At 49.2% G+C, this 7,500-nt stretch overlaps 14 non-coding genes across 14 annotated transcripts in view; 9 read left to right on the top strand and 5 right to left on the bottom strand.

The window, feature by feature from the left end:
- The window catches only part of TRNAW-CCA (transfer RNA tryptophan (anticodon CCA)), a 72-nt gene extending 47 nt beyond the window's left edge, over positions 1–25 (top strand). The window contains exon 1 of the tRNA in view: positions 1–25. This exon is cut by the window's left edge and continues 47 nt beyond it. This is a non-coding gene — a tRNA (tRNA-Trp).
- A 71-nt stretch (positions 26–96) lies between these two features.
- On the bottom strand, positions 97–167 carry TRNAG-GCC (transfer RNA glycine (anticodon GCC)). The gene has a single exon. It is a non-coding gene; the product is annotated as a tRNA-Gly (tRNA).
- Positions 168–1,328: 1,161 nt separating this feature from the next.
- Positions 1,329–1,402, top strand: TRNAN-GUU (transfer RNA asparagine (anticodon GUU)). The gene has a single exon. It is a non-coding gene; the product is annotated as a tRNA-Asn (tRNA).
- Positions 1,403–1,638: 236 nt separating this feature from the next.
- Positions 1,639–1,710, top strand: TRNAW-CCA (transfer RNA tryptophan (anticodon CCA)). The gene has a single exon. It is a non-coding gene; the product is annotated as a tRNA-Trp (tRNA).
- A 71-nt stretch (positions 1,711–1,781) lies between these two features.
- On the bottom strand, positions 1,782–1,852 carry TRNAG-GCC (transfer RNA glycine (anticodon GCC)). The gene has a single exon. It is a non-coding gene; the product is annotated as a tRNA-Gly (tRNA).
- A 1,161-nt stretch (positions 1,853–3,013) lies between these two features.
- On the top strand, positions 3,014–3,087 carry TRNAN-GUU (transfer RNA asparagine (anticodon GUU)). The gene has a single exon. It is a non-coding gene; the product is annotated as a tRNA-Asn (tRNA).
- A 236-nt stretch (positions 3,088–3,323) lies between these two features.
- Positions 3,324–3,395, top strand: TRNAW-CCA (transfer RNA tryptophan (anticodon CCA)). Its single transcript has one exon. It is a non-coding gene; the product is annotated as a tRNA-Trp (tRNA).
- A 71-nt stretch (positions 3,396–3,466) lies between these two features.
- On the bottom strand, positions 3,467–3,537 carry TRNAG-GCC (transfer RNA glycine (anticodon GCC)). Its single transcript has one exon. It is a non-coding gene; the product is annotated as a tRNA-Gly (tRNA).
- A 1,145-nt stretch (positions 3,538–4,682) lies between these two features.
- TRNAN-GUU (transfer RNA asparagine (anticodon GUU)) lies at positions 4,683–4,756 on the top strand. Its single transcript has one exon. It is a non-coding gene; the product is annotated as a tRNA-Asn (tRNA).
- A 236-nt stretch (positions 4,757–4,992) lies between these two features.
- Positions 4,993–5,064, top strand: TRNAW-CCA (transfer RNA tryptophan (anticodon CCA)). The gene has a single exon. It is a non-coding gene; the product is annotated as a tRNA-Trp (tRNA).
- A 71-nt stretch (positions 5,065–5,135) lies between these two features.
- TRNAG-ACC (transfer RNA glycine (anticodon ACC)) lies at positions 5,136–5,205 on the bottom strand. The gene has a single exon. It is a non-coding gene; the product is annotated as a tRNA-Gly (tRNA).
- A 1,145-nt stretch (positions 5,206–6,350) lies between these two features.
- TRNAN-GUU (transfer RNA asparagine (anticodon GUU)) lies at positions 6,351–6,424 on the top strand. Its single transcript has one exon. It is a non-coding gene; the product is annotated as a tRNA-Asn (tRNA).
- A 228-nt stretch (positions 6,425–6,652) lies between these two features.
- Positions 6,653–6,724, top strand: TRNAW-CCA (transfer RNA tryptophan (anticodon CCA)). The gene has a single exon. It is a non-coding gene; the product is annotated as a tRNA-Trp (tRNA).
- Positions 6,725–6,795: 71 nt separating this feature from the next.
- TRNAG-GCC (transfer RNA glycine (anticodon GCC)) lies at positions 6,796–6,866 on the bottom strand. Its single transcript has one exon. It is a non-coding gene; the product is annotated as a tRNA-Gly (tRNA).
- Between the last annotated feature and the right edge of the window lie 634 nt (positions 6,867–7,500).

The raw sequence follows: 7,500 nt of genomic DNA, 5'->3' as shown, positions 1-7,500 counted from the left end.
GCGTGTTCAAATCACGTCGGGGTCACTGCTTACCATTTTATTCCCCACTGAGTTCATATATATCATTTCGAAAACAAAGTCAAAAGAAAGCAACCTTGCATTGGCCGGGAATCGAACCCGGGCCTCCCGCGTGGCAGGCGAGAATTCTACCACTGAACCACCAATGCTTCACATGGTGTGTTCACAGCAAGAGCTCTGTCCAAGACAGTGGTCAGGTTCACACACTTAAATTGTACACATATGAACAAAGTGTGCGCAGCAGACATGATAACGCCAACGTTTCACATGATGATGGCAAGAATCAGATGCAGGAGACTATAAGTAATAATGTCTTTGCATTTGCTGAGGTCACTGGCTTGGTACTAGAGTTGTGGTTATCAGGGCATGATGGCAGGCTGCTCCTGACAGAATTGGCTCACAGAATGCACCCGCCAGATCACCAGCACTATTGTGTTTCAGATCATGTCACTGAACTCTCCTCCTGGAAAATCCTTCCCACTGGCTTTGCCAGATTCTGTGTCCTCCCCAAAATGCTGGGGTGAAACGGGCAGAGTTCTGCGCCCTGCGCCCCTTTACGCGTCCCTAACGCCATCCCAACGCGCCCTGGTCGGGCACAGCCCTGGTCGGGCTTAGATCACTGGAGCCTCTGGAGATCAAGAACTCCGGAAGCCTAGGGTCAGGCCTATTGCAGAGGCATCTTGTGCCTGGCCATTCCGGGATTGTTGTGTTTCAGGGCCTAGCCATCAATACTCCTGGGATTTCTTTCCATGAGAACCCTCATGTCCCTGTCCTCCCACAAGCCCGAGCTTTTATGTAAAATAAAGTGTGCTCTGTGGGCCTTCCCCTATGTGCTCTCTGCCTAATCTCTTTCTCCCAAGCTGAGCTCTGCAGGTAAATGTATCTATCTGACTGAGGGGCTAGGGAGGGCCTTTCCCAGCAGTCTTACAAGCCAAGAGTTCAGAGAAAGCACCTGCTCTGGGAAGGAGACTCTGCTCACAGAGAAGACAAGTCCAACATAACACAGTGAAGATGGGATGGGCAAGACACACGCCTCACGGGCTGGTAGCACGCAAACAGAGGAGCAGGGAGCTACGCTAAGCAGGCAAAGAGAAAAGTCATGTATGAGTCTCATGCACTGTGACCGGTAGTAATACTGGCTCTAACACCATTAGACAGTAGTCTACACATCATAAATTACAACAGTAACAAGACACTAAGCAAATGACAAATGCTGTATGGCATAAAGACGCCTTATATAATACAAGCTCCAGGCAGGCGCACACATGTCAAGACATATATTGAGTCTCAGGAAATGTATACAGTCAATAGTCTCTGTGGCGCAATCGGTTAGCGCGTTCGGCTGTTAACCGAAAGGTTGGTGGTTCAAGCCCACCCAAGGACGTAGCCTTTTGTCTGCATGAAACACAGATACGTACCTTTGCTCTTTCCTGCATGCGATCCTTTCCCTGAATAGTTCAATCCTCAGCGTTCTCACTGCACCTGCAGTCAATTTCAATAATTAGGATAGAAAACAAAAGGCCAAGCCCTGTAATACAACCGTAGGCATATAAGCAGAGGAAAATAAGTCAAAAGGCCCACAGCATTTGTTCATCTGGCATCGAAGGCTGCAAGTGTAAGGACCTCGTGGCGCAACGGGAGCGCGTCTGACTCCAGATCAGAAGCTTGCGTGTTCAAATCACGTCGGGGTCACTGCTTACCATTTTATTCCCCACTGAGTTCATATATATCATTTCGAAAACAAAGTCAAAAGAAAGCAACCTTTCATTGGCCGGGAATCGAACCCGGGCCTCCCGCGTGGCAGGCGAGAATTCTACCACTGAACCACCAATGCTTCACATGGTGTGTTCACAGCAAGAGCTCTGTCCAAGACAGTGGTCAGGTTCACACACTTAAATTGTACACATATGAACAAAGTGTGCGCAGCAGACATGATAACGCCAACGTTTCACATGATGATGGCAAGAATCAGATGCAGGAGACTATAAGTAATAATGTCTTTGCATTTGCTGAGGTCACTGGCTTGGTACTAGAGTTGTGGTTATCAGGGCATGATGGCAGGCTGCTCCTGACAGAAGTGGCTCACAGAATGCACCCGCCAGATCACCAGAACTATTGTGTTTCAGATCATGTCACTGAACTCTCCTCCTGGAAAATCCTTCCCACTGGCTTTGCCAGATTCTGTGTCCTCCCCAAAATGCTGGGGTGAAACGGGCAGAGTTCTGCGCCCTGCGCCCCTTTACACGTCCCTAACGCCATCCCAACGCGCCCTGGTCGGGCACAGCCCTGGTCGGGCTTAGATCACTGGAGCCTCTGGAGATCAAGAACTCCGGAAGCCTAGGGTCAGGCCTATTGCAGAGGCATCTTGTGCCTGGCCATTCCGGGATTGTTGTGTTTCAGGGCCTAGCCATCAATACTCCTGGGATTTCTTTCCATGAGAACCCTCATGTCCCTGTCCTCCCACAAGCCCGAGCTTTTATGTAAAATAAAGTGTGCTCTGTGGGCCTTCCCCTATGTGCTCTCTGCCTAATCTCTTTCTCCCAAGCTGAGCTCTGCAGGTAAATGTATCTATCTGACTGAGGGGCTAGGGAGGGCCTTTCCCAGCAGTCTTACAAGCCAAGAGTTCAGAGAAAGCACCTGCTCTGGGAAGGAGACTCTGCTCACAGAGAAGACAAGTCCAACATAACACAGTGAAGATGGGATGGGCAAGACACACGCCTCACGGGCTGGTAGCACGCAAACAGAGGAGCAGGGAGCTACGCTAAGCAGGCAAAGAGAAAAGTCATGTATGAGTCTCATGCACTGTGACCGGTAGTAATACTGGCTCTAACACCATTAGACAGTAGTCTACACATCATAAATTACAACAGTAACAAGACACTAAGCAAATGACAAATGCTGTATGGCATAAAGACGCCTTATATAATACAAGCTCCAGGCAGGCGCACACATGTCAAGACATATATTGAGTCTCAGGAAATGTATACAGTCAATAGTCTCTGTGGCGCAATCGGTTAGCGCGTTCGGCTGTTAACCGAAAGGTTGGTGGTTCAAGCCCACCCAGGGACGTAGCCTTTTGTCTGCATGAAACACAGATACGTACCTTTGCTCTTTCCTGCGTGCGATCCTTTCCCTGAATAGTTCAATCCTCAGCGTTCTCACTGCACCTGCAGTCAATTTCAATAATTAGGATAGAAAACAAAAGGCCAAGCCCTGTAATACAACCGTAGGCATATAAGCAGAGGAAAATAAGTCAAAAGGCCCACAGCATTTGTTCATCTGGCATCGAAGGCTGCAAGTGTAAGGACCTCGTGGCGCAACGGTAGCGCGTCTGACTCCAGATCAGAAGGTTGCGTGTTCAAATCACGTCGGGGTCACTGCTTACCATTTTATTCCCCACTGAGTTCATATATATCATTTCGAAAACAAAGTCAAAAGAAAGCAACCTTGCATTGGCCGGGAATCGAACCCGGGCCTCCCGCATGGCAGGCGAGAATTCTACCACTGAACCACCAATGCTTCACATGGTGTGTTCACAGCAAGAGCTCTGTCCAAGACAGTGGTCAGGTTCACACACTTAAATTGTACACATATGAACAAAGTGTGCGCAGCAGACATGATAACGCCAACGTTTCACATGATGATGGCAAGAATCAGATGCAGGAGACTATAAGTAATAATGTCTTTGCATTTGCTGAGGTCACTGGCTTGGTACTAGAGTTGTGGTTATCAGGGCATGATGGCAGGCTGCTCCTGACAGAAGTGGCTCACAGAATGCACCTGCCAGATCACCAGCACTATTGTGTTTCAGATCATGTCACTGAACTCTCCTCCTGGAAAATCCTTCCCACTGGCTTTGCCAGATTCTGTGTCCTCCCCAAAATGCTGGGGTGAAACGGGCAGAGTTCTGCGCCCTGCGCCCCTTTACGCGTCCCTAATGCCATCCCAACGCGCCCTGGTCGGGCTTAGATCACTGGAGCCTCTGGAGATCAAGAACTCCGGAAGCCTAGGGTCAGGCCTATTGCAGAGGCATCTTGTGCCTGGCCATTCCGGGATTGTTGTGTTTCAGGGCCTAGCCATCAATACTCCTGGGATTTCTTTCCATGAGAACCCTCATGTCCCTGTCCTCCCACAAGCCCGAGCTTTTATGTAAAATAAAGTGTGCTCTGTGGGCCTTCCCCTATGTGCTCTCTGCCTAATCTCTTTCTCCCAAGCTGAGCTCTGCAGGTAAATGTATCTATCTGACTGAGGGGCTAGGGAGGGCCTTTCCCAGCAGTCTTACAAGCCAAGAGTTCAGAGAAAGCACCTGCTCTGGGAAGGAGACTCTGCTCACAGAGAAGACAAGTCCAACATAACACAGTGAAGATGGGATGGGCAAGACACACGCCTCACGGGCTGGTAGCACGCAAACAGAGGAGCAGGGAGCTACGCTAAGCAGGCAAAGAGAAAAGTCATGTATGAGTCTCATGCACTGTGACCGGTAGTAATACTGGCTCTAACACCATTAGACAGTAGTCTACACATCATAAATTACAACAGTAACAAGACACTAAGCAAATGACAAATGCTGTATGGCATAAAGACGCCTTATATAATACAAGCTCCAGGCAGGCGCACACATGTCAAGACATATATTGAGTCTCAGGAAATGTATACAGTCAATAGTCTCTGTGGCGCAATCGATTAGCGCGTTCGGCTGTTAACCGAAAGGTTGGTGGTTCAAGCCCACCCAGGGACGTAGCCTTTTGTCTGCATGAAACACAGATACGTACCTTTGCTCTTTCCTGCGTGCGATCCTTTCCCTGAATAGTTCAATCCTCAGCGTTCTCACTGCACCTGCAGTCAATTTCAATAATTAGGATAGAAAACAAAAGGCCAAGCCCTGTAATACAACCGTAGGCATATAAGCAGAGGAAAATAAGTCAAAAGGCCCACAGCATTTGTTCATCTGGCATCGAAGGCTGCAAGTGTAAGGACTTCGTGGCGCAACGGTAGCGCGTCTGACTCCAGATCAGAAGGTTGCGTGTTCAAATCACGTCGGGGTCACTGCTTACCATTTTATTCCCCACTGAGTTCATATATATCATTTCGAAAACAAAGTCAAAAGAAAGCAACCTTGCATTGGCCGGGAATCGAACCCGGGCCTCCGCGTGGTAGGCGAGAATTCTACCACTGAACCACCAATGCTTCACATGGTGTGTTCACAGCAAGAGCTCTGTCCAAGACAGTGGTCAGGTTCACACACTTAAATTGTACACATATGAACAAAGTGTGCGCAGCAGACATGATAACGCCAACGTTTCACATGATGATGGCAAGAATCAGATATAGGAGACTATAAGTAATAATGTCTTTGCATTTCCTGAGGTCACTGGCTTGGTACTAGAGTTGTGGTTATCAGGGCATGATGGCAGGCTGCTCCTGACAGAAGTGGCTCACAGAATGCACCCGCCAGATCACCAGCACTATTGTGTTTCAGATCATGTCACTGAACTCTCCTCCTGGAAAATCCTTCCCACTGGCTTTGCCAGATTCTGTGTCCTCCCCAAAATGCTGGGGTGAAACGGGCAGAGTTCTGCGCCCTGCGCCCCTTTACGCGTCCCTAATGCCATCCCAACGCGCCCTGGTCGGGCTTAGATCACTGGAGCCTCTGGAGATCAAGAACTCCGGAAGCCTAGGGTCAGGCCTATTGCAGAGGCATCTTGTGCCTGGCCATTCCGGGATTGTTGTGTTTCAGGGCCTAGCCATCAATACTCCTGGGATTTCTTTCCAGGAGAACCCTCATGTCCCTGTCCTCCCACAAGCCCGAGCTTTTATGTAAAATAAAGTGTGCTCGGTGGGCCTTCCCCTATGTGCTCTCTGCCTAATCTCTTTCTCCCAAGCTGAGCTCTGCAGGTAAATGTATCTATCTGACTGAGGGGCTAGGGAGGGCCTTTCCCAGCAGTCTTACAAGCCAAGAGTTCAGAGAAAGCACCTGCTCTGGGAAGGAGACTCTGCTCACAGAGAAGACAAGTCCAACATAACACAGTGAAGATGGGATGGGCAAGACACACGCCTCACGGGCTGGTAGCACGCAAACAGAGGAGCAGGGAGCTACGCTAAGCAGGCAAAGAGAAAAGTCATGTATGAGTCTCATGCACTGTGACCGGTAGTAATACTGGCTCTAACACCATTAGACAGTAGTCTACACATCATAAATTACAACAGTAACAAGACACTAAGCAAATGACAAATGCTGTATGGCATAAAGACGCCTTATATAATACAAGCTCCAAGCAGGCGCACACATGTCAAGACATATATTGAGTCTCAGGAAATGTATACAGTCAATAGTCTCTGTGGCGCAATCGGTTAGCGCGTTCGGCTGTTAACCGAAAGGTTGGTGGTTCAAGCCCACCCAGGGACGTTGCCTTTTGTCTGCATGAAACACAGATTTGCTCTTTCCTGCGTGCGATCCTTTCCCTGAATAGTTCAATCCTCAGCGTTCTCACTGCACCTGCAGTCAATTTCAATAATTAGGATAGAAAACAAAAGGCCAAGCCCTGTAATACAACCGTAGGCATATAAGCAGAGGAAAATAAGTCAAAAGGCCCACAGCATTTGTTCATCTGGCATCGATGGCTGCAAGTGTAAGGACCTCGTGGCGCAACGGTAGCGCGTCTGACTCCAGATCAGAAGGTTGCGTGTTCAAATCACGTCGGGGTCACTGCTTACCATTTTATTCCCCACTGAGTTCATATATATCATTTCGAAAACAAAGTCAAAAGAAAGCAACCTTGCATTGGCCGGGAATCGAACCCGGGCCTCCCGCGTGGCAGGCGAGAATTCTACCACTGAACCACCAATGCTTCACATGGTGTGTTCACAGGCAGAGCTCTGTCCAAGACAGTGGTCAGGTTCACACACTTAAATTGTACACATATGAACAAAGTGTGCGCAGCAGACATGATAACGCCAACGTTTCACATGATGATGGCAAGAATCAGATGCAGGAGACTATAAGTAATAATGTCTTTGCATTTGCTGAGGTCACTGGCTTGGTACTAGAGTTGTGGTTATCAGGGCATGATGGCAGGCTGCTCCTGACAGAAGTGGCTCACAGAATGCACCCGCCAGATCACCAGCACTATTGTGTTTCAGATCATGTCACTGAACTCTCCTCCTGGAAAATCCTTCCCACTGGCTTTGCCAGATTCTGTGTCCTCCCCAAAATGCTGGGGTGAAACGGGCAGAGTTCTGCGCCCTGCGCCCCTTTACGCGTCCCTAACGCCATCCCAACGCGCCCTGGTCGGGCACAGCCCTGGTCGGGCTTAGATCACTGGAGCCTCTGGAGATCAAGAACTCCGGAAGCCTAGGGTCAGGCCTATTGCAGAGGCATCTTGTGCCTGGCCATTACGGGATTGTTGTGTTTCAGGGCCTAGCCATCAATACTCCTGGGATTTCTTTCCATGAGAACCCTCATGTCCCTGTCCTCCCACAAGC

This window comes from Lissotriton vulgaris, chromosome 1_1, assembly GCF_964263255.1.
Source record: "Lissotriton vulgaris chromosome 1_1, aLisVul1.2, whole genome shotgun sequence".
Taxonomy (NCBI): domain Eukaryota; kingdom Metazoa; phylum Chordata; class Amphibia; order Caudata; family Salamandridae; genus Lissotriton; species Lissotriton vulgaris.
This window is presented reverse-complemented; position numbering and strand designations above follow the sequence as displayed.